At 40.0% G+C, this 25,379-nt stretch overlaps 1 protein-coding gene across 3 annotated transcripts in view; it reads right to left on the bottom strand.

Annotated features, from left to right (window-relative positions):
- The window catches only part of LOC146935851 (uncharacterized), a 55,102-nt gene that overhangs the window by 6,000 nt on the left and 23,723 nt on the right, over window positions 1-25,379 (bottom strand). For 2 of the 3 annotated variants that reach the window (XR_015030370.1, XM_085750930.1), the window contains exon 1: window positions 18,606-18,724. The exons of the other annotated variant lie outside the window; for it this stretch is intronic. The gene's annotated coding sequence lies outside the window, so the exon portion shown is untranslated. Of the gene's footprint in view, window positions 1-18,605; window positions 18,725-25,379 lie in introns of those variants that run through there. 3 annotated transcript variants of the gene reach the window in all.

Here is a 25,379-nt window from a genome sequence, read left to right as displayed (position 1 = left end):
AATACCAAACTGTTCCAACTGATACATGGCAATTCTCAGAGATTCGTCATAGAACCTTCATCATCGAATCCATCTCTTCGCAATTCAAGCGCAGGTCCGCCACAAATCGTGACGAGCTCAACACGATCATGAAGCTGCAACTGAGAAGAAGAAGGATCGAAGCTAAAAAGTGACGAATCCAGCAAATCCACAAAGAGCAAGATACGAAAGAGAAGAAGAAGGTGAAACCGATTCATCTCAGATTCCGAATCAAAAACGGTTCAAACTGCAACGTGACAACAATTACAGAAGGAGTGGAAAGGAAGATAGATCGCAGCACAAGAAGAAAACGAAGGTGAAGTTCGATTTCGAAGACGCGTGAAGCTCTTTCCTCTCAGTCCATCGTTTCTATCCATCACTGAGGTACCGCACCTTCCTTTCCTTTTTTCTTCGTTTGTTTTTGATTTCGAAATCAAAAGAAATGTAGATCTAGGTTTCGCCGCTCTTCTTTTTCACAAAACAGAGGCCGGATTCGTCTTTAGGACGATAAAAGCTTTAAAAAGATGTAAAAATCTTTGAGATCGGACGGTTGTGAAACTCGTCGGAATCCACGCTTCTCGCCGGAGAAGATGAAGATTCCGGCGAGAATCTAAACTTTCCGGTGAACAAATCCAGAATCCGGCCACCGTTTTGTTGAAAGAAGAGAGAACTTCTCTCTCTAACTTACCCTAGAGAGAGAAACGAGCATGATTTGTGTTGTTTCCCTCATACATTTTGCTTTTATACCTGCCTCCAATCCCATGCGCGCTCGCCTACGGTATCCTGGTGCTCCTTCGTGTGCTGTAGCCTTTGGATCTTGGATCTGATCCATGTGGATCAATCCAACGATCCTCAGGCATTCTGATGATCCGTTCCCTGTAGTGTGCGGGCTTGGGCCTAATTTTTGTGTTTGAGTTTCATTTTGCTGGATTTTCCTGCTGTTTACACTACTACCTGATGCTGTTTACACCCCTGTTATGCTTAAAATCTTTGTAAAAAAATCTAAAAATAATTCATACATGTTCTTGGTGATTTTGTGATAATTTTGTGATATTTTTGCACGTGAAAATTGACAAAAAATATGCATAGCATTTTTTCTTATTTTTACTAAGAATTAGCAATTTTCTTGTAATTTTTAGCTTAAAAAACCTTTAAAAATTTCCAAAAAAATTCATATAGGTTTCTTGATAGTTTTGTAGCATTTTGTGATAATTTTCACATGTTAAAAATGGTTAAAAAAAATAAGGTGTTAATTTTCTTGCTATTTTTGTCATATTTTGTGCTAAAAATGAGTGGAACTTTGTTTGATTTCAATCCAAATTGCTTGATGAATTTTGGTGACCTATGCCACTTGATTCCATAGAAGTTTAGCCACTGTTTGTGCTTGATATTGATGCATGAGTATGAATCTTGATTGATTACTTAGCTTACAAGTTAGTTGAGTAGTTAATAATGCAAATATGCTTAAAATTTGTTTTAAAATGCCAAGTAAATCATGTTGCCTTAATTCCCATTCCAAGACTTGTTTCTAAACCTCTAAAAATATATTGGAATGTGAGAATTATAGGTCACATGGTTCTTGCATTCTATGAGCAAACTTTAGCCATGTTTGCACTCATTTTCTATCCTTTATGTTCTAGTATTTCTCTTGCTTTATTTCCTTTGATATTATCTTGTGCTACTAACTCCTTTCATTTCATGTTTCATCATTTCATAAGCATCTCCATTTCATCCCATATTCATCTCTATTTCTTCCTTGCAATTTAATTTGTACCAAAGTTAGAATGTAATACTTAGGAGTTTTTTTTGTAATATTTTACTTTCATGCTTTTAATTTCTTGGCAAAGAGGCCATAGAATGTATCTAGGGTATGATGTAAAGGACAATGGACTCTAATGATGTACACCGACACAAGCACTGACACATGCACACACATCACTTTAGGTATATGGCTAGAATATGCATGTTTAGATGTATGCTTAGGATTGTATGTTTAGATGAATGCCTAGGATTTATACTTAGAAAAATCATTTTCCAAAAAATATGAACAAGCATCATTCAAAATATTTTCCTAATAAACCTTGGGATCAAAATCCCATTGTACTTTCCTTTTCTTTTTCTTAATCAAATTTCAATGAACTTTAATCATGTTTAGACCATATTTTGCAAATAACTAATTCAACCTCACTATTTCCTAATCTCATGCCCTTGAGGCCTCTTTCTATTCTTCAAAATCCTATTTTCAAACTTAAAATCAACCAACAAAAACAAAAACATTTTTTGGAAGAGAACTACGGTGGATTTGATCCCTTAATCGGGTACGTAGGCAAGGAACAAAATTCCTTCAATTCAAATAAAATAAAAATTCAAACACATTCTCCTCCCTCCAATTCTTCATCTAGTAAACTTTTAGGTGTAAATAACATTTTCAAGTAGCATTTAAAAATAAAGCGCGCGCGTAAAAATTAAAGACGGTTCCTATAGGTTACTATAGTCGTTATGGGTGCCTAACACCTTCCCGTAGCGAAAACAACTCCCGGACCTCGATTCTCAAGGGTTTTGCTTACTTTTCCCCTTCCCAAGAAAAAATAAGATATCACCGGTTTAAAAGGTTCAAACGTAATCAATGTTTGACACCCGAAAACCAAGATAAAACAGCTGGCGACTTCACTGGGGAGATTCGAGAGTTACGCCTAGTCTTTATTTCCACGCTTGCGCTTGTATTTTTATTTGTTTCTTTTACTTGCTTCCCTATGTGAATAAATGTTTAATTTCTTGCAAACGTGTGGGGTGAGAATATCAAAAGTCCTGCACCCGGGCTGAGTGAACTTAGGATTTAGGAGGGATATAATCGACAATTCATTCCGAGGGTTGCCTCGTGTTTTGGATTATGCGATCAATCCCACATAGCTGAGGCATTTTGGAGGTGATGTTGTCGGCGCGTGTTGTCGCGTTTAGGCACTTTGCTTCTAATTGTTCTATGACGCTATGAACCGTAGATAACCAAACCCATCCATGGCCATTTTCTAGGATGTAGTGCGGAGGCTAAACCGAGTGTTGTCTCGAGTTTTAGTCGTCACGCGATACTACACTCAAGTTAGACCTTCCACGTATAATCATGGAGCGAGTGTTGTCTCGTGACACCGTGATATACGTCGGAGAGGTTGCAACTTGGGAACCTTTTTAGAACCCGGTTACTATTATCCTAAAGCCTTAGATTCACCGGACACCGTGTCCACCCATGACTCCTTGACTTTGAACTTCAACCCACCATATTTTCTCCGAACTTGAACATAATCATGCATTCATGCATCCATGCATACATGCATAAACTTTTTGTCATGCATTGTTATCGAAGGGCTTAGACAAGTTGAATTTGTAAACATTGTAGGGATGAAGATGACTAAGTCCTACAAGTTCAAGGAAGTGGATTTGGCTAGTTTGAGAGATTTGGCACTCGAGATTGAGGATCCGACTGGTTTCCGACGTCGTTACGGGTCTTTACTTCCTATTCTCCATACTAATGTGGATGAGAAGCTTGTGCACACTCTAGTGCAATTCTATGATCCGGGGTATCGGTGCTTCACTTTCCCAGACTTTCAGTTGGTGCCTACTCTAGAGGCTTATTCTTCCTTGATGGGTTTATCTATTGCTAAGGGGATACCTTTCTCAGGACCTGAAAATCCTCCTCCTCCATTGGTTATTGCTAAAGATCTCTGTCTCAAGACCACCGATGTCTCCAAGAATCTTATCACTAAGGCACGCATCCGAGGGTTCACTTCAGAGTATCTTCTTTGGAAAGCCAACCTCAATACTACTTGTCAGGACACTCTCGAGGCTATTCTTGCACTCCTCATCTATGGGCTTATTCTCTTTCCGAATCTTGATGGCTTCGTGGACATGAATGCTATTATGATCTTCCACTCCAAGAATCCGGTTCCTACTTTGCTAGCTGACACATACCATGCTATTCACGATCGTTCCGACAAAGGTCGTGGACACATTCTTTGTTGTGTGCCTCTCCTCTATAGGTGGTTTATTTCGCACCTTCCGAAGTCTTTCCACGACAATCCGAGGAATTGGTCTATTTCACAGAGGATTATGGCTCTCACTCCTAATGAAGTAGTTTGGCTCACTCCCGCTTCAAGAGTTAAGGAAATCATCTTTGGTGGTGGGAAATTTCTTAATGTACCTCTTCTTGGTACCCGGGGTGGAATCAACTACAACCCGGAGCTTGCTTTGCGACAATTTGGTTTCCCGATGAAAGATAAACCCATCAATCTTGCTACAGCTCCTTACTTCTTTCATTACTCCAATGCTCCCACAGGAATTAGAGAGGATTTCATGGAAGCTTGGACTAAGCTTCGGAAGAAAGAGGTGAAACATATGGGTGTAAGGTCCGGTATTGCTCATGAGGCCTATACACAGTGGGTGATAAACCAAGCTGAGGAGATTGGTATGCCTTACCCCTCTATGAGATATGTGTCCGCATCTGTCCCTACCATGCCTTTGCCTCTACTCCCACCTACCCAGGAGATGTACCAGGAGCATCTAGCTATGGAGAGTCGGGAGAAGCATCAGTGGAGGGCTAGATACTATGAGGCTGAGAACTTGATCATGACTCTGGATGGAAAGGGTGAGCAGCAGACTCATGAGGTCTTGACACTGAAGAAAGAGTTAGCTAAGGCTAAGAGAGAGATTGAAGAGAAAGATAGGATGCTTATGAGGGACTCCAAGAGGGCTAGGGGTGCCCGTGACTTCTACGCACGATACTGCAGCTATGAGTCCGACTCTGAGGACGACGCTTCCACTTCCTATGCTTGAGGATTTCCATTTCCTGTTGTTATTTCCATTTGTTTATGTTGAAATTGTCTTGTAAAACTATATGTTGGTTGTTTGTTTCCCGTTTGTGTTAATTGTTGTTTAGTAATGTTTACGAGTTTATAATTTGTCTAAAACCCTTCGATAACCTAAAATGAGTCTTTTTTGCATATGCATTAACACATTTCATGCATCATATGCACTCATCGGTCACAAAAAAAAAAAACTTCTCTCGTGCTCATTGCCTCCTGGTTTTGTCCGCCGCAGTCTGAAAAGTGGCTCGTGTTCGCAAGGTCTACCAACCAGACAGAATTCATCAAACAAGATTTCACAAGAGAAGGATGATGGCTAATTTTGAAGAAGAAAATGCTCAGCTCCGTGCCGAATTGGCTGCTATGAAAGAAGACTTGGCTAAGGCTCATGACGCTATGTCCGCTATGATGGCTTCACAAGAACAGCCAGCCACTTCTATTCCAGTCACTGCTGAGGTGATTCCCTCTATCCCACTATCTACTGGGGCTACTGATACTCGTTTTGTTATGCCCGACGGCCGCCCCTATGGCCTCTCAGCTTACTATTCTCCTAATACTGCTGCTGGTGTCTCTGGTTTTGCTGGTCAAGGACAGATTCCTGTGTCTACTGCTATGCCTCAAGTAACCACTGTTGTTACCGACCCTATTGTGCATACTGTGCAACAGGTGATTGATGTTGATACTCCGCGTGGACAAGATCCCGCAATGGAAGCTATGAAGAGACAGTTAAGGGAGTTGGCTAGAGAACTCCGTGAGGTCAAGGCTAGCCGGGGAAACAATGGTGCTCCTGCTAAAGCTCGTGATCTATGCTTGGTATCCCGATTTGAGGTTCCTAAGAAATTCAAAGAGCCAGAATTTGACAAGTATAATGGGACTTCTTGCCCACATAACCATGTTATCCGGTATGTCCGAAAGATGGCTAACTATGCCGACAATGATGCACTGATGATCCACTGCTTTCAGAGTAGCTTGACAGATGATGCAGCAGATTGGTACACTAGTCTGAGCAAAGATAACATCCATACCTTTGAGGAACTCGCTGCTGCTTTCGAAGGTCAATATGAGTTCAACACCCGTCTGAGGCCAAACAGGGACTCTCTCAAAGCCCTATCTCAGAAATCAGATGAAACATTCCGTGAATACGCTCAGAGGTGGAGAAGGGCAGCTGCCCGTGTTTCTCCTCGACTTGATGAGGAAGAATTAACGCAGACATTCCTGAAGACTCTGAAGAAAGAATATAAGGAGAGAATGATAGTCTCTGCTCCAAACAACTTCTCTGATATGGTTACAATGGGAACTCGTCTAGAGGAGGCTGTCCGAGATGGTATTATTGTTCTTGAGAAAGGTGAATCGTCAAACAGTGCACCGAAGAAGTACGGTAACGGTCATCATAAGAGGAAAGAATCTGATGTAGGGATGGTGCCTGGTAACCCGTCTGCCGCTGCTACACAACTACCTCTGCCCTATCACTACATGCAATACTCTCAACATCCTTTCTTCCCACCATTCTACCAGCAATATCCTCTACCACCGGGTCAACCACCAATGCCCGTCAATGCCATTCCTCAGCAAGTACAACAACAGCCTCCTGCTCAACAGCAACGGCAGCAACAACAGGGTCCCCGACCCAAACCTTCTTTTCCACAAATACCAATGCGGTATGGTGAGCTGCTCCCAACTCTACTTGCTAAGGGACACTGCGTCACCAGGCCAGGCAAGCCTCCGCCTAATCCATTGCCTCCCAGGTTCCGTCAGGACCTAACATGTGAATTCCATCAGGGTGCCCAAGGCCACGATGTTGAAGGTTGCTTTGCTCTGAAATATATTATGAAGGATCTGATAGAAAAGGGATGGTTGACTTTTGAGAATAGTGTTCCTCATGTCCTCGACAATCCGCTGCCAAACCATGCTGCTGTCAATATGATTGAGGCCTTTGAAAGGGTTCCTGTTCCTCAAGAGGATCCCAGGTTGGATGTCCGCAATGTCGTTACTCCCTTGGTGCCATTACATGTCAAACTTTGCTAGGCTTCTCTGTTCAAACATGATCATGATTCTTGTTCAAAATGTCTACAGAATCCTATGGGCTGTTGTGTGGTGCAAAATGATATCCAGAGCCTGATGGATGACAAGTACTTGATTGCCAGTGATGTATGTGTGATTGTGCCAGTGTTCCATGACTCTCCTGTTGAAAGTGTATCTCAGGCAAAGAATGTTGAGCCTTTGGTGATCAGGCTACCTGGTCCGGTATCTTATACCTCTACCAAAGCAATTCCCTACAAATACAATGCAACCATGGTTGAAAACGGGGTGGAGGTGCCTCTGGTATCCCCAGCTACAGTTGACAATGTTGCCGGTGAAATTACAACTCTGAGAAGTGGAAAAGTCCGTCCACCCTTGTTTCAAAAGAAGGTGGTGACACCTATTGCCACGGTAACTCCACCAGTTGCTCCTCCTGTTGACAAGAACACTGGCCCAGCAGGCCAATCTATTGAAGAGTCCAATCTGGACGAAATCCTGAGGCTTATCAAGAAAAGTGACTATAAGATTGTTGACCAGCTGCTACAAACCCCATCAAAGATATCCATCTTGTCTCTACTTATGAGCTCAGAAGCTCACAGGAAGGTGTTAATGAAGATACTGAAGCAAGCTTATGTTGACCACGAAGTCTCTGTGGATCAATTTGATGGGATAGTGAGTAATATTACTTCCTGCAACAACTTGGGGTTCGGTGACGATGAGCTCCCCGAAGCAGGGAAACGCCACAACTTGGCTCTACATATCTTGGTGCACTGTGGGTCTGATATGATATCCAACGTATTGGTGGACACTGGATCGTCTCTGAATGTAATGCCTGAATCCACACTAAGGCAATTGAGCCATCATGGAATTTCCCTGAGGGGTAGCAGCTATCTGGTTAAAGCTTTTGATGGATCCCGCAAGGATGTTCTCGGGGAAGTGGACTTGCCAATTACCGTTGGTCCCGAGACATTTCAGATTACCTTCCAAGTCATGGATATCAATGCCTCTTACAGCTGTCTCCTCGGAAGACCGTGGATCCACGACGCTGGAGCAGTCACTTCCACTTTGCATCAGAAGCTCAAGTTCATGAGGAACGGTAAGATCGTCACTGTGCATGGTGAGGAAGCATATCTAGTTAGCCAAGTATCATCGTTCTCTTGTGTTGAAGCAGGGTCCGCTGAAGGGACGTCGTTTCAAGGCTTGACTGTTGAGGGAGTGGAGCCCCGGAGGGCTGGTGCTAGCATGGCCTCACTGAAAGACGCCCAGAAGGCTGTTCAAGCAGGGCAAGCTGCTGGCTGGGGCAAAGTGATTCAGATTCTGGAAAACAAGCGTAAAGAAGGCCTTGGATTCTCCCCGACATCTGCTGTTTCAACTGGGACGTTCTATAGTGCTGGGTTTATTAATGCTATTACTGAAGATGCTGCTGAAAGTAGTTACGTGCCTACATTTGTTATACCAGGAGGCACCGTGAGAAATTGGGAAGCCATTGATATTCCTTTAGTCATGCATACTCCCATGTAATGTGTCTTGTTGCTCATGTTTTTTGTTTTCAAAATAACAGTCCTTTCGCTCTGCCCAAGGCGAAAGTGATATCATTGTAAGGGCGTGTTTGTTTCGGCATTGCCGTTATCAATAAAAAGTTGTCGTCTTTCTCACGGCTCTTTGTTTTTTGCTTTTTAGTGCCTTTTTCTTGGAAATAATGGTAATGCCAGAAAAAACCAAAATATCTATATTTTTCTTATTAATTTCAAAAATCTGCATAGAAAACATTTTTCTAAAATCATCCCAATCATATTATGCAGATTGAACCATAATAAACCCGTTGAACACAGTGACCCTATGGTTCCTCCAAATTTTGAATTCCCTGTATATGAAGCTGAAGATGAGAATGATGATGATGAAGGGATACCGTATGAGATCACTCGACTGCTTGAGCAAGAAAAAAGAGCCATTCAGCCTCACCAGGAAGAGATTGAACTCATCAACCTGGGTACTGAAGAGAACAAGCGAGAGATCAAGATTGGTGCTGCACTTGAGCCAGAGGTGAAAAAGAAGATCACTCAGCTGCTCCATGATTATCCAGATGTCTTTGCACGGTCCTATGAAGATATGCCGGGTCTAGATCCCAAGATTGTGGAACATCGGATACCGACAAGACCTGAATGTCCTCCTGTCAAACAGAAATTGAGAAGGTCTCGTCCAGACATGGCTCTTAAGATCAAGGCTGAAGTACAGAAGCAAATTGATGCGGGTTTCCTCATGACAGCTGAATATCCCGAGTGGATTGCTAACATTGTACCAGTGCCAAAGAAAGATGGGAAAGTTCGAATGTGTGTTGATTACAGAGATCTGAACAAAGCCAGTCCGAAAGATAACTTCCCATTGCCTCATATTGATGTGCTTGTTGACAGTACTGCTCAATCCAAAGTGTTCTCCTTCATGGATGGTTTCTCTGGTTATAATCAGATACGAATGTCTCCTGAAGATAGAGAAAAGACGTCCTTCATCACTCCGTGGGGAACATTCTGTTATAAAGTGATGCCGTTTGGCTTGATAAATGCTGGTGCTACCTATCAAAGGGGTATGACCACTCTGTTTCATGATATGATTCACAAAGAGATTGAAGTATATGTTGATGATATGATTGTGAAATCAAGTGATGAAGAGCAGCATATTGTGTATTTGAAAAAGATGTTTGAAAGACTGAGAAAGTACAAGCTGCGGTTGAATCCTAACAAATGCACATTCGGTGTACGATCTGGAAAGTTGCTTGGCTTCATTGTCAGTCAAAGAGGCATTGAAGTTGATCCTGACAAAGTCCGAGCCATCAGAGAGATGCCAGCTCCTCAAACTGAAAAGCAAGTCAGAGGTTTCCTCGGACGTCTGAACTATATTTCAAGATTCATATCTCATATGACTACTACCTGCGGACCAATTTTCAAATTACTCAGAAAGAACCAGCCTGTTGTATGGAATGATGAATGTCAGGAAGCTTTTGATAGCATTAAAGAATACCTGTTGGAGCCACCTATCCTCGTCCCGCCAGTGGAAGGAAGGCCTTTGATTATGTATCTGTCAGTGTTAGATGATTCAGTGGGTTGTGTTCTCGGTCAACAAGATGAGACTGGTAAGAAAGAGCATGCTATTTACTACCTGAGCAAGAAGTTCACCGACTGCGAGACTCGGTATACAATGCTTGAAAAGACATGTTGTGCTTTAGCCTGGGCTGCCAAACGCCTGCGTCATTATATGGTGAATCATACAACTTGGTTGATATCCCGAATGGATCCAATCAAGTACATCTTTGAGAAACCTGCTGTTACTGGAAAGATTGCGCGTTGGCAAATGTTGTTGTCTGAATATGATATTGTGTACAAAGCTCAGAAAGCAATCAAAGGAAGGGTCCTTGCTGAGCATCTTGCTTGTCAACCTCTTGATGACTACCAGTCAATTAAGTTTGATTTCCCTGATGAAGAGATTATGTATCTGAAAGCAAAAGACTGTGAAGAGCCACTGATCAATGACGGGCCGGACCCCAATAGCAAATGGGGATTGGTGTTCGATGGTGCTGTTAATGCTTATGGTAAAGGAATTGGAGCCATCATTGTAACTCCGCAGGGGCACCACATTCCTTTCACCGCTCGAATAACTTTTGAATGCACAAACAACATAGCTGAATATGAAGCATGCATATTGGGCATCGAAGAAGCCCTCGATCTGAGAATTAAGCACCTTGACATCTATGGAGATTCTGCACTTATTATTAATCATATAAAGGGTGAATGGGAGACTCATCATGAGAAGCTGATCCCATACCGTGACTATGCAAGACGTCTGTTGACATACTTCACAAAGGTTGAGCTGCACCACATACCTCGGGATGAAAATCAGATGGCTGATGCTCTCGCTACTTTGTCTTCCATGTTTCGTGTCAACCACTGGAATGACGTGCCTGTAATCAAAGTACAACGTCTTGATAGACCCGCTCATGTGTTTACTATTGAAAATATACCAGATCAGGCTGATGAAGATGTGAATGATAAAAAGCCTTGGTATTACAACATCAAGCAATTCTTGCAGAATCGTGAATATCCACCTGGTGCTTCCAACAGGGATAAAAAGACTTTGAGACGATGGGCTAGCAGGTTCCTTCTGGACGGAGAAATCCTATACAAGAGGAACTATGACATGGTCTTGTTGAGATGTGTTGACAAACAAGAAGCTGAGAAATTGATGCATGATGTACATGATGGTACTTTTGGGACCCATGCTTCGGGTCACACTATGTCAAGGAAGCTGTTAAGAGCCGGCTATTATTGGATAACTATGGAGCGTGACTGCAACAAACATGCTAAGAGATGCCACAAGTGTCAAATTTATGCTGACAAGATTCATGTGCCTCCACACGCCCTCAATGTTATATCTTCCCCATGGCCTTTCTCTATGTGGGGCATTGACATGATCGGAAGAATTGAACCAAAGGCTTCCAATGGACATCGTTTCATTCTAGTGGCAATTGACTATTTCACCAAGTGGGTTGAAGCTGCTTCCTATGCAAATGTGACCAAGCAAGTGATTGTCAAGTTTATCAAGAATAACATCATCTGTCGATATGGTGTTCCCAACAAGATTATCACTGACAATGGTTCCAATCTGAACAACAGCATGATGCAAGCCTTATGTGAGGAATTCAAAATTGAACATCACAACTCTTCTCCTTATAGACCTCAGATGAATGGTGCAGTTGAGGCCGCTAACAAGAACATTAAGAAGATTGTTCAGAAGATGGTCACTACTTACAAAGACTGGCATGAGATGCTACCATTTGCCTTGCATGGTTACCGTACTACAGTGCGTAGTTCAACCGGGGCAACTCCTTTCTCTCTTGTATATGGTATGGAAGCAGTTCTCCCTCTGGAAGTGGAGATTCCATCTCTTCGAGTAATCATGGAAGCCAAATTAACTGAGGCTGAATGGTGTCAAAGTCGGTACGATCAATTGAAGCTGATTGAAGAGAAACGTATGGATGCTATGACTCATGGACAGTTGTATCAAGTGCGAATGAAGAATGCTTTTGACAAGAAAGTCCGACCTCGAGAATTCAAGGAAGGCGAACTTGTGTTGAAAAGAAGAATAAATCAGCAACCCGACCCAAGGGGCAAGTGGACACCTAACTATGAAGGTCCTTATGTCGTCAAGAAGGCTTTCTCTGGTGGTGCTTTGATTCTTACACACATGGATGGTGTTGAACTTCCAAATCCTGTTAATGCCGATATAGTCAAGAAATACTTTGTCTAGAAAGAAAAGAACAGCGTGGTAGGTCGAAAACCCGAAAGGGCGGCCTAGGCAAAAATGCGCTTCCCGGTGGATCGAAAACCCGAAAGGGCGATCCAGGCAAAAGTTAGGGACAAAAAAAATGAATATGAAAAAGCTCGCTGAGATTGTACGCAACTCAGGCAAGAATGAGCGCCTCGATGAGCCGAAAACCCGAAAGGGCGGTTCATGCAAAAATGAGGTCAATAAAAGACAAGTAACTATATCTGGCAAATCACCATCACCCCTTGGGACATCTGCAACTGTCAATGATCATCTTCATCAGAGGCTTCTGTACTTGTGAATTCAAAATTTCTATGAAATGTAGCGGTCATCGTGTTCAATGTATCACCAACCAATAAAATTACCATTTTCCAAGCTTTGTAAATCCGTGAAGTCATGCCTTTGGCTGACTATCACTCTTATACATCAGTTTGAGCCTGTGCTATTATTTGAAACCCTATTTTTCTGTCTACTTTCAATGCTATATACAAAACATTTTCTTTCTATTTGATAATGTCAATGTCTGAAACAAACATCTTTGAAAATTGAAAAATCTTTTTCCTGTCTATTTTGAAAGCAAACCTGAGCAATAAGGTACATTTCAACGAAACATGCATGAACAAATGAGTGTCAATGTCTATTTCAATACATGTTACAAGCAGGTTACTCCCCAGGATGATCTGTGGTCAATGGCAAGAATGAAAAAACAGAATGAAAATGAAAAATAAAAAAAAATGAAAATGAAAAGCTCGCTAAGTTGAAAACCCGAAAGGGCGGCTTAGGCAAAATGAGCACCCCGCTGATTGACAACCTATGAAGGCAATTCAGGCAAAAATGGGGCAATGAAAAGAATCTTTACTCCCCGGTGAATCGAAAACCCGAAAGGGCGGTTCAGGCAAAAATGGGGTTTGAAAATGAAAAATGGAAAGAATGAAATATTGAAAAAGCATTGACCACAGATGCGAACATCCAATGTTTACTCAGCGCTGACACGCCTAGCAGCGGCGACCTGTATCTAAGGATCTTTCCAAGGGTCCCTCCTTTACAAGTTTTAATTGCCCTCAGCCATGGTTTTGATACGTCTCTCAAACGACGGACTCTCCAAAGAGGTTTTTCCCCTGTGAATATGTTGCAGCACGAGCCACTACGTGCCCAACCATCCAACGTTTTGTCTGCCTTTGTGAATCTTCTCTGTCAAATTACAAGCCAATCATGCATTTCAAGCATTCATACATGCATAATCATGCATTTTATGTGCCCATACATCCAATAATCTTGCTATACCATACATACATGTTGCATATCCAACTGTCAACTGTCAGATTCAATTTCAATTTCAATTCCAATTCCAATGTCAAATTCAATTCAATTTCAACTGTCAAATTCGATGCAATCTCAACTTTCCAATCTCAATTTCAAACCATGTCAAATGTCAAATTCGAAGCAATCTCAATTTCAATTCAATGTCAAATTCGAAGCAATTTCCAATCTCCAATTTCAATTCCAATTTCAATGTCAATCTCCAATGTCAATCTCCAATGACAATCTCCAATGTCAATATCCAATGTCAATTTCAATGTCAATTTCAATGTCAATGCCAATGTCAATGTCAATTTCAATTTCCAAGTCAAGGTCAATATCCAATACCAATGTCAATGTCAATGTCAATTTTTCGATTCAATTCCAATCCAATGTCAATGTCAATGTCAATTTTCAATTCAATTCCAATGTCAATTGCAACTCTCCAATCCAATGTCTATGTCTATGTCTATGTCTATGTCTCTGTTCAATCTCAACTTTCAATCCCTCTTCCAATGTCAATCTTCAACTCAAATCAATGTCAATTTACTCTCAATTTACTCTTGGGCCAACCAAAATGGTCATGTCTATTCTCAAATCAAGTCAACAACAATTTACCCCCAATGGGTATCCTGTTAAACCAGACTTTCAATTTATATTCCGTTACTGGTCAAGTGCCAGGTTCAATCCAAAAAGAACCACTTGTACCTGCTTATATACCTATGCTTCCGGACAAACGACAAGTTCGATCTGAAAAGAACAGTTTGTACCCAGCTCATGCTTTGTTATCGGTCAGACGGCAAGTTCAATCTGAAGAACAGTTTGTACCCAGCTTATGCTTTGTTATCGGTCAAACGACAAGTTCGATCTAAGAGAACAGTCTGCACCTTCCCACATGACGTGGTGATAATCCAACAAGCAAGTTCGATCCAAAGAAACAGCTTGTATCAACTCTTTTGTCTATGTCTCCAGCCAAACGGCCAATTCAATCCAAAGAACAGTTTGTGTCTGCCTATCTGTTTGTATCTTCAACCAAGTGTCAAGTTCGATCCAAAGAACAGTTCGTATCTGCCTATGTGTCTATGTTTCCGGTCAAGTGCCAAGTTCAATCCCAAGAACAGCTTGCACCTATCTCTTATTTTGTATTCCTTGGTCAAGTGACTAGTTCGACCCAAAGAACAGCTTGTACCTTATTCTCTATCCCTGGTTTGTCTACCCTGTCAATGTCTATCTGAATCCCCAGTGACATGATAGGTTCCATAGACTCCAATTGTTTGTCTTGCATTCATAATCAAAGTATTGCATAACATTCATATCTTTGAAACTCTGAAAGCGTATTTTTATGTCCAAAAGCAGTGCAAATGTTAATATTTAAGTATCTTCGTCCCGTCAACTCTAAGACTTCGTCTCTTGACTCTCCGGACAAAGAAACTTAAATAGGGGCAGCTGTTATACCCTAATTTTGGACCTAAAAATACTAGTCAATTTTTCTTTTCTTGCATTATAAGTCATTTGAACTGTCTCTGATCAATTGCATCTTTCTCTGCATTTTATTTCAATGTTATTTGCAAAATTCACATGCAAGGGTATTTTAGTCATTTCCTATGTCAAAATTTCTTTCAGTCTTTTAAAAAAATTTGTTTGAGTCTTTTCATTTGGTTAGAATAAGTATCTGTTTCATTCTACGTCCAAATCCATTGCAAAAATTGCATTTGAAGTCATTTTGGGTCAGTTTTGCCCCTAGGGGCATTTTAGTCTTTTCACGTGTTAAAACTCTGTTTAAATTCTAAAAAAATTGTCTCTGAGTCTTTTAATTTTGCTTGTATGAGTCTTTGATTCAATTTCTGTTAAAAATCCATTTTTCAGTTGCTTCTGAGTCATTTTTAGTCGTTTTCAGCCCCAGGGGCATTTTGGTCATTTCACACGAAATTTCGGCAGAGAGGTACTTTAAAGTACCTCATTTAGGCCATTGGTTCGTTTTAGTCCGTTTTGTCAATTTTAATCGTTTCACTTTACGTTATTTTCCAATTACCAATTTTAATTCATTTTATTTTTTATTTTTATTTTTAGTCCTAAAATTCCTAAAAAAAATTGCATTTTAGTCCTTTTGTCCAAGTCATCAAGTCTGTACACATGTCAGTTTCTCATTTGTCCATTTGTCCAGGAGTTTGTTACAAAGTTATGCCACATGTCATTTTTCTATTTGTCCAGATTGCACAAGTCATCACTTATAAAAGGCCAACTCATCACAGAAGCAATGATTGGATTCCAACTCATCACAAACAAATTTCCCATTTCTCTCTCTTCCATTCACCAGATCAAAGAACGAAAATCTGTAACAAACTCTCAAGAACAAGATGAAGATTCATCTTCATCTTCATCCGTAAACCAAAACAATTCTCCAGAAAAATCAACAACACAATACCAAACCGTTCCAACTGATACATGGCAATTCTCAGAGATTCGTCATAGAACCTTCATCATCGAATCCATCTCTTCGCAATTCAAGCGCAGGTCCGCCACAAATCGTGACGAGCTCAACACGATCACGAAGCTGCAACTGAGAAGAAGAAGGATCGAAGCTAAAAAGTGACGAATCCAGCAAATCCACAAAGAGCAAGATACGAAAGAGAAGAAGAAGGTGAAACCGATTCATCTCAGATTCCGAATCAAAAACGGTTCAAACTGCAACGTGACAACAATTACAGAAGGAGTGGAAAGGAAGATAGATCGCAGCACAAGAAGAAAACGAAGGTGAAGTTCGATTTCGAAGACGCGTGAAGCTCTTTCCTCTCAGTCCATCGTTTCTATCCATCACTGAGGTACCGCACCTTCCTTTCCTTTTTTCTCCGTTTGTTTTTGATTTCGAAATCAAAAGAAATGTAGATCTAGGTTTCGCCGCTCTTCTTTTTCACAAAACAGAGGCCGGATTCGTCTTTAGGACGATAAAAGCTTTAAAAACATGTAAAAATCTTTGAGATCGGACGGTTGTGAAACTCGTCGGAATCCACGCTTCTCGCCGGAGAAGATGAAGATTCCGGCGAGAATCTAAACTTTCCGGTGAACAAATCCAGAATCCGGCCACCGTTTTGTTGAAAGAAGAGAGAACTTCTCTCTCTAACTTACCCTAGAGAGAGAAACGAGCATGATTTGTGTTGTTTCCCTCATACATTTTGCTTTTATACCTGCCTCCAATCCCATGCGCGCTCGCCTACGGTATCCTGGTGCTCCTTCGTGTGCTGTAGCCTTTGGATCTTGGATCTGATCCATGTGGATCAATCCAACGATCCTCAGGCATTCTGATGATCCGTTCCCTGTAGTGTGCGGGCTTGGGCCTAATTTTTGTGTTTGAGTTTCATTTTGCTGGATTTTCCTGCTGTTTACACTACTACCTGATGCTGTTTACACCCCTGTTATGCTTAAAATCTTTGTAAAAAAATCTAAAAATAATTCATACATGTTCTTGGTGATTTTGTGATAATTTTGTGATATTTTTGCACGTGAAAATTGACAAAAAATATGCATAGCATTTTTTCTTATTTTTACTAAGAATTAGCAATTTTCTTGTAATTTTTAGCTTAAAAAACCTTTAAAAATTTCCAAAAAAATTCATATAGGTTTCTTGATAGTTTTGTAGCATTTTGTGATAATTTTCACATGTTAAAAATGGTTAAAAAAAATAAGGTGTTAATTTTCTTGCTATTTTTGTCATATTTTGTGCTAAAAATGAGTGGAACTTTGTTTGATTTCAATCCAAATTGCTTGATGAATTTTGGTGACCTATGCCACTTGATTCCATAGAAGTTTAGCCACTGTTTGTGCTTGATATTGATGCATGAGTATGAATCTTGATTGATTACTTAGCTTACAAGTTAGTTGAGTAGTTAATAATGCAAATATGCTTAAAATTTGTTTTAAAATGCCAAGTAAATCATGTTGCCTTAATTCCCATTCCAAGACTTGTTTCTAAACCTCTAAAAATATATTGGAATGTGAGAATTATAGGTCACATGGTTCTTGCATTCTATGAGCAAACTTTAGCCATGTTTGCACTCATTTTCTATCCTTTATGTTCTAGTATTTCTCTTGCTTTATTTCCTTTGATATTATCTTGTGCTACTAACTCCTTTCATTTCATGTTTCATCATTTCATAAGCATCTCCATTTCATCCCATATTCATCTCTATTTCTTCCTTGCAATTTAATTTGTACCAAAGTTAGAATGTAATACTTAGGAGTTTTTTTTGTAATATTTTACTTTCATGCTTTTAATTTCTTGGCAAAGAGGCCATAGAATGTATCTAGGGTATGATGTAAAGGACAATGGACTCTAATGATGTACACCGACACAAGCACTGACACATGCACACACATCACTTTAGGTATATGGCTAGAATATGCATGTTTAGATGTATGCTTAGGATTGTATGTTTAGATGAATGCCTAGGATTTATACTTAGAAAAATCATTTTCCAAAAAATATGAACAAGCATCATTCAAAATATTTTCCTAATAAACCTTGGGATCAAAATCCCATTGTACTTTCCTTTTCTTTTTCTTAATCAAATTTCAATGAACTTTAATCATGTTTAGACCATATTTTGCAAATAACTAATTCAACCTCACTATTTCCTAATCTCATGCCCTTGAGGCCTCTTTCTATTCTTCAAAATCCTATTTTCAAACTTAAAATCAACCAACAAAAACAAAAACATTTTTTGGAAGAGAACTACGGTGGATTTGATCCCTTAATCGGGTACGTAGGCAAGGAACAAAATTCCTTCAATTCAAATAAAATAAAAATTCAAACACATTCTCCTCCCTCCAATTCTTCATCTAGTAAACTTTTAGGTGTAAATAACATTTTCAAGTAGCATTTAAAAATAAAGCGCGCGCGTAGAAATCAAAGACGGTTCCTATAGGTTACTATAGTCGTTATGGGTGCCTAACACCTTCCCGTAGCGAAAACAACTCCCGGACCTCGATTCTCAAGGGTTTTGCTTACTTTTCCCCTTCCCAAGAAAAAATAAGATATCACCGGTTTAAAAGGTTCAAACGTAATCAATGTTTGACACCCGAAAACCAAGATAAAACATATATCAACTTGTTCATGACGCTACTGCTGACTATTACTACTACCAGGAGCATCCATATCTATAGCATCTTCGCCGTCATTGATATGGGAGACTCTCTCTCCATGGCATGTCCAAATCCAATATGTTGGAACAAGATGTGTTTAACAATGAACCTCAAAGAGTTTTGATGATAACAAGGTATTAAAAATTGTAAATTGGACTAGCTAATATTTGTTCAAGTGTACAGGACCACAGTTAAAAAGTTACATCATTAATTGGTTCTGAATGAGCAAATATAGAGCAAAAGAAAATGAAGCTTAGACGATTCTGAAGGCAATACGCTCCTGAAAGTGGAAAGCGCTCCTGAAGTCAAGCAGCTCCTGAAGATAGTAAAAGCGCTCCTGAAGAAATAGTGCTCCTGAAGACAAGAGGTCCAGAAGCCACATTATCAGAAGCTGCATCATCAGAAGCTGCAGAAGCTGCATCATCAGAAGCTGCCTCATCAGAAGTCATTTCACCAGAAGCTGAAGATCAACTGGATTTGCAAAAGATTCAGAGATTGAAGAATCTACATTGCAAAAGCTGTCTATTGAATTCGAAATCATAGCAGAAAACTAGTGGAACATTGCAACGGTCACTTCAAAGGTGTTTGAAGGCATGTGCTTGCAATTTTGGACGAAAGCGTTGACATTGTACCTCTGTACGAACTGTACAACCACCTTCTCCACTACTCTGTTTTGTGTCCACGCTACAAGACAAGAAAACAGCTTCAGAATACGGCTTCGCCTGCAAAGATGTTCCTTTGGATAAGGAATGGATTTCAAATTTGTTCTTCATAGGACAACAACCAAATCAGGCAAAATATCATTGGTGAAAGATCAAGCTTCAACAATGACTCTTTGGTGTGCTGGCAATTTCACAACGTCTCTTTCAGACCTCTATATAAAGGAGTGAAGACTTAGAGTTTTGGTAATGCAAGAACGCTGAACGAAAGACTCACAACATTTTTACAAGTGCCAAACCTCTGCTGAAATTGTTCTGCATTCACTTAGAATTTCTGTGTCTCAAAGTCATATCTTAGAAATTCTTAGGTCCATTGAGTCTGTATCTGATTTATATTGTGAGCACCTCTGATTGTATATCAAGTGTTCAACCTTAAACAATTTTCTGTGTAATTTTGTTTAGTTAGGAAGTCTCTTGCAGTTGTGCTTGAGCAGGAAGTCTCTTGATTGTGTTCTTGAGCAAAGGAAGTCTCTAGCTTGTGTGCTTGAGCAAAGGAAGTCCCTTGCTTGTGTGCTTGAGCAATTGTAATCAGATATTACTCTTAGTGAAATCTCCTTGGAAGTGCAAGGGGGACTGGACTACTTCCGGATTGTGGAAGGAACCAGTATAATTGCTTTGTGTCGTTCTTCTTCTCTCTCTCTGTTTTATTCCGCTGCATTTAGATTCTGATCATCACTTCAGAAGCTGTCTCACTTAGCTTCTGATCAGTGTGTTCAGTTTTTAGGAGAAACGAAGAATTTTTCAAAACACAATTCAACCCCCCTTCTTGTGTTTTTCTCACCTTCAATTGGTATCTAGAGCCTTGGTCTGTTGTGAAACACTTAACCGTGCAACAGTCAAAGATCTGAGAAAAACATGTCTACTCCTCCTCCTACTGGTTCTGGTGATACTAGCTATAAAAATGTCTCACATGATTATAGTGATAATAAGAAATCCAGTGTTGGAAAGATTCCAAAATTCAATGGAGATGCTGAAGAATTCTCTTGGTGGAAGACCAACTTTTACAGTTACATCATGAGCCTAGATGAAGAATTATGGGATATTCTGGAAGATGGTGTTGGTGATTTAGTCCTTGATGAAGAAGGAGCTGCTGTGGATAGAAAGAAACATACTCCAGAACTGAGGAAACTCTACAAGAAGCATCATATTATCAGAGGAGCCCTTGTCACTGGCATACCCAAAGCAGAATACATGAAGATGAGTGACAAATCCACTGCTAAAGCTATGTTTGCTTCTCTCTGTTCAAACTATGAAGGGAGCAAGAAGGTCAAAGAAGCAAAGGCTCTCCTGCTTGTACATCAGTATGAGTTATTCAAGATGAAGGATGATGAAACTATTGAGGAGATGTACTCAAGGTTTGAAACCTTAGTTTCTGGGCTACAGATTCTAAAGAAGAGCTATGTTGCTTCTGATCATGTAAGCAAGATACTCAGAAGCTTACCTGCCAGATGGAGACCAAAGGTGACTGCCATTGAGGAAGCTAAAGATTTAAACACTTTAAGTGTCGAAGATCTTGTTAGTTCTCTCAAAGTTCATGAGTTAAGTCTTAATGAACATGAGTCTACTAAGAAGAGTAAATCAATAGCTCTTCCATCCAAAGGCAAGTCATCAAAAGCTCTCAAAGTGGTTGAATCTGAAGAGGAAGAACAGTCAAGTTCATATTCTGAACCAGATGCTGCTGAAATGGCCATGCTCTCAAACAGACTTCAGTATCTGGCCAAGAAGAACAGAAAGTTTCTCGCCAGAAGGGGTAACTCCAGAAGTTCAAGGAAAGAAGATCAGAAGGGATGCTTCAACTGTAAGAAGCCGAGACACTTCATTGCTGAATGCCCTGATCTTCAAAGAGAAAAGTCAAAGGACAAGTCAAAGAGGTCTACATTCAAACCAAGCAAATTCAAGAAGCAGATTAAGCAGAGTTTAATGGCAACCTGGGATGATTTGGGTAGTGAATCTGGATCTGATAAAGAGGAAGCTGATGAAGATGCAAAGGTAGCTGTTGGGTTGGTAGCAACATCAACTTCAGAAGCTGGATCAGATTCAAACTCAGAAGATGAAAACGAGGTATACTCCAAAATTCCCAGAGATGAACTTGTTGAGTCACTTAAAGAACTTCTTACACATTTTGAAGTAAGAACCAATGAGTTGAAGGATTTAAAAGAAAAATATGCTGATTTGGTACAACAGCAAAAATCAACTCTATTGGATCTGAAAGCTTCTAAACAAGGACTTAGGGGCTTTGACTTCATGTGTAAAACATATGAAGATCAGCTCAGGTTCTTATGTCAGAAGCTACAAGAAAAGTGTAATGAAAAACCTTTAAGTAACCATGAAATTGCTCTTGAAGATTTTATTATATCTGGCATTGACAGAAGCAGAGTAGCTTCTATGATTTATAGCATTTACAAGAACAATGGCAGAGGAATTGGTTTTCCAGAAGTCAAACTTGAGAAAACCAACCTAAAATCTTGTTGTGAATGCATCAATGAAGGTCTGAAAACCTTCTTTGTACCAGAAGGGGCTGAGTTGGAAACTGTTGTTCAATCAGAACCTGAAGCTTCTAGTTCTAAGGCTAAGATTACTTCAAAGCCAAAGAACTCTAAGTCAAAGGCTATGATCAAATCTGATTCCAAGACTTCAAAGGTTAGGATCCTGAAAAGATCAGAACCTATTCCTGAAAGTTTGGTGAAACCAAAATCTGAGGCTCTGAAATCTAAGTTTCAGAAGAAGACGGTTACTGCTTCTGAAGTACCAAAACCTAAGGTGATGGTTAATCAGAAGCAACACAACTCACAGCACAAGGTACAAGAAGTGAAGAGTAAAGCCTTAAGTACTAACCTTCCAGGACCCATAGGACAATGGGTACCTAAATCTAAAAATGTCAATGATGCAGGTATGTCTAAGACCAGTGCCAAAGCAAAGATCATGGTACCTAGATAGCGGTTGCTCAAGACACATGACAGGAGACAAGTCCATGTTCCTCAGCCTAACAATGAAAGAGGGAGGAAATGTGAAGTTTGGAGGAAACCAGACAGGCAAGATCATAGGTACAGGAACTATTGGTAATTCCTCTACCTCAATTAATAATGTATGGTTGGTAGATGGTCTTGAACATAACCTTTTGAGCATTAGTCAATTTTGTGATAATGGTTATGATGTGCTTTTTGAAAAACCCAACTGTACAGTAATCAACAAGGAAGACAAATCCATTGTGTTCAAGGGAAAGAGAGTTGACAATGTCTATAAAATCAATTTTTCCGAACTGACTGATCAGAAGGTTATTTGCCTACTATCAGTGAATGATAAGAAATGGATGTGGCACAGAAGGTTCGGACATGCTAACTGGAGGTTAATCTCTAAGCTTAGTAAGTTACAACTTGTGAAAGGTGATGACATGCTGTCATTACGTAATTTTTAGGACTTATTTTGACATTTTGATAGAGTTCTAAGCAACATTAAGTGCCCAGGAGATGATAAAAGCAACAAATTTGGAAGATATGGAAGCTGCCAATCGTATTGCGATTTTCAGCATCGCAATACGATTTCTTGAAGTCAGAGAGCATGTTTTTGAAGGTGCTGGATCGCAATACGATCCAGACAATCGTGATACGATTTCAAGAAGGGCTGAAAAGGAAATTAGGGTTTAAAGTACCAATCGTGGTACGATTTGTGCCATCGTGGTACGATTTTGGGCGATCAGAACTTGCCTATTTAAGCTGAAGTCAGTCTCAAACAAAGGGGATTACGATTTTGGAGAGCTAAAGTGCGATTTTAACACCCAGAAGGCTGCAGCGGAGAGGATTTCATCATCTCTAACCCAGTTTATGTATGTTTAAATTCTTTCATTGATTATGCTATTTGTAAACTCAATTATGAGTAGCTAAATCTCTTAGAGATTAGGTCGGAGATGAACCTATGTAACCCTAATTGATATTATGTTGCTGTGAAACTCTATTGTTTATTAATGAATTTCTAGTATTTATTCAATTCAATTGTTCTTAATGCTTTTTATATCCTGATCAAATATAAACATGATTTTGTGAGATCGAATGACTACTGACCATAGCTTTCGACTTAGACCTAATTGAATTGTTCTGATAAACATGGTTAGTCTAGGAATAGATAATCGTTTGTCAGTGATATTAGGTTAACGTTCATAAAACCTTCAAGGATTATTAGACCACCTAAGGAATTAGGGGCTGTAGTTTAAGAAGAGGGTCCTAACTCAAGGGATTGATTAGGGCTAATTTGTTAACTATCGTGAAACTAGAAAATCATTGGTAATAATAGGTGCAGTAACCAATTAGGGGAAACATAGAGGATTCGAAGACCTGATCTCATCTCTCTCATATTTTCTTAATCAAATCTTATTCTTTTATTTGATTTCATAAAATCAAACCCAATCTACTGCCTAGTGGCAAACAAAAATAAACTTTTATACATCCTATTTTTATAACGCGATTGAATTATTGAAGTTAAAAACAGTCCTCGTGGGAACGATATTTTTACTACTTCGATAGTATTTGGTGCACTTGCCAGAGATCTATCAAGTTTTTGGCGCCGTTGCCGGGGACTGTTGATTTATTTCAACAAGGCAATTACGTTATAATTTAGGTTTTTTTTTGCAATTTAATTTTCTGTTTTTAATTTTTATTTTTCTGTTTTCATATTCACTTTAATTTTTATTTTTCTGTTTTCATATTCACTTGATTACTTTGCGTTGTGCAGTGCTACTAAGGTATTTTGCTGTTTATGCGTGGTAAACAGAGCTCAGACGACTTAGAGTACGATCCAGAAATTGAAAGGACTGCTAGAGCACTTCGAAAGCTGTCCGGTCACAAAGGTTAGCTCAGTCCGTTCCACCGGGTGTTCGAGAACAAATACCGGAACAACTCTCAAGTGAATCTGAAACAGTCTCTTCTCCTAAATCTGCAACTATGGAAGGAGAAGGAGTTGTACCACCGAGACCTAAGCTAGGAGACTACGGGTTAGCCACTCATCGCGGTCAACTGACCCACACTTTTCAACCAGCTAACCCCGTAGCTTTCGACATCAAGACAACTGTCCTCAACGGTTTGAGGGACAAGCAATTCGATGGGACTGAAGCTATGAGTCCTCATGAACACTTGAGCCGTTTTGCTGAAACTTGTGAGTTTTGTGTGCAACCAGCCACCGTGACTGAAGCACAAAAGAAGCTAAGGCTGTTTCCTTTCACTTTGACGGGAAGAGCGAAAGATTGGTTGCTAACAATTCCAAACGGGACTGTCCAAACATGGGAAGAGTTAGAGCTGAAGTTCTTGGAGAAATATTTCCCTATGTCTAAATATTGGGAAAAGAAGATGGAGATCTCTAACTTCAAGCAAGGAGAAGGTGAATCATTGTATGATGCTTGGGAGCGATTTAACTTACTTCTTAAGAGATGCCCGAATCATGAGTTCACCGAGAAGCAATACCTCCAAATCTTCACTGAGGGGGTAACACCAAACACTAGAATGTTCTTAGATGCTTCCGCGGGAGGTAGTCTCAAGAGCAAAACTGACCATGAAGTTCAAGCTCTAATTGAAAACATGGCTGGCAATGAGTATCGTGATCAAGCTAAAAAGAAAGAAAGAGGAGTGTTTGGGGTGAGTGAACAAACTGCTATCCTTGCTAACCAAGCAGCTATGAACAAACAAATTGAAGCTCTAACTAAGGAGTTTCAAGGCTTCACCTTGGCTCATAAGCAACAACAAGTGGCTGCAATCAAGTGTGACTTATGTGGTGAAGAACATCCCAATGGTGAATGTGTTCTGGAAGGATCAAGTGAAGAAGCTAACTTCATAGGAGGTTATCAAAGGCAGAATCAATACTACAATTCAGGCATTAATAAGCATCCAAATCTAAGCTACTCAAACAACAATGCTTTGAACTCTCAGATGCTCACTCCTCCTCAACAACAACAAAGGAAGCCATCAGCTCTTGAGGAAACTATGATGAATTTTATGAAGATGACTCAAGGCAACTTTGAGGAGATGAAGAA

The sequence above is a fragment of the Medicago sativa genome, chromosome 3, assembly GCF_051527215.1.
Source record: "Medicago sativa cultivar Bolivia chromosome 3, Bolivia_mono, whole genome shotgun sequence".
NCBI lineage: Eukaryota > Viridiplantae > Streptophyta > Magnoliopsida > Fabales > Fabaceae > Medicago > Medicago sativa.
The sequence above is the reverse complement of the archived record's forward strand: the minus strand, read 5'-3'. Positions and strand labels throughout refer to the sequence as shown.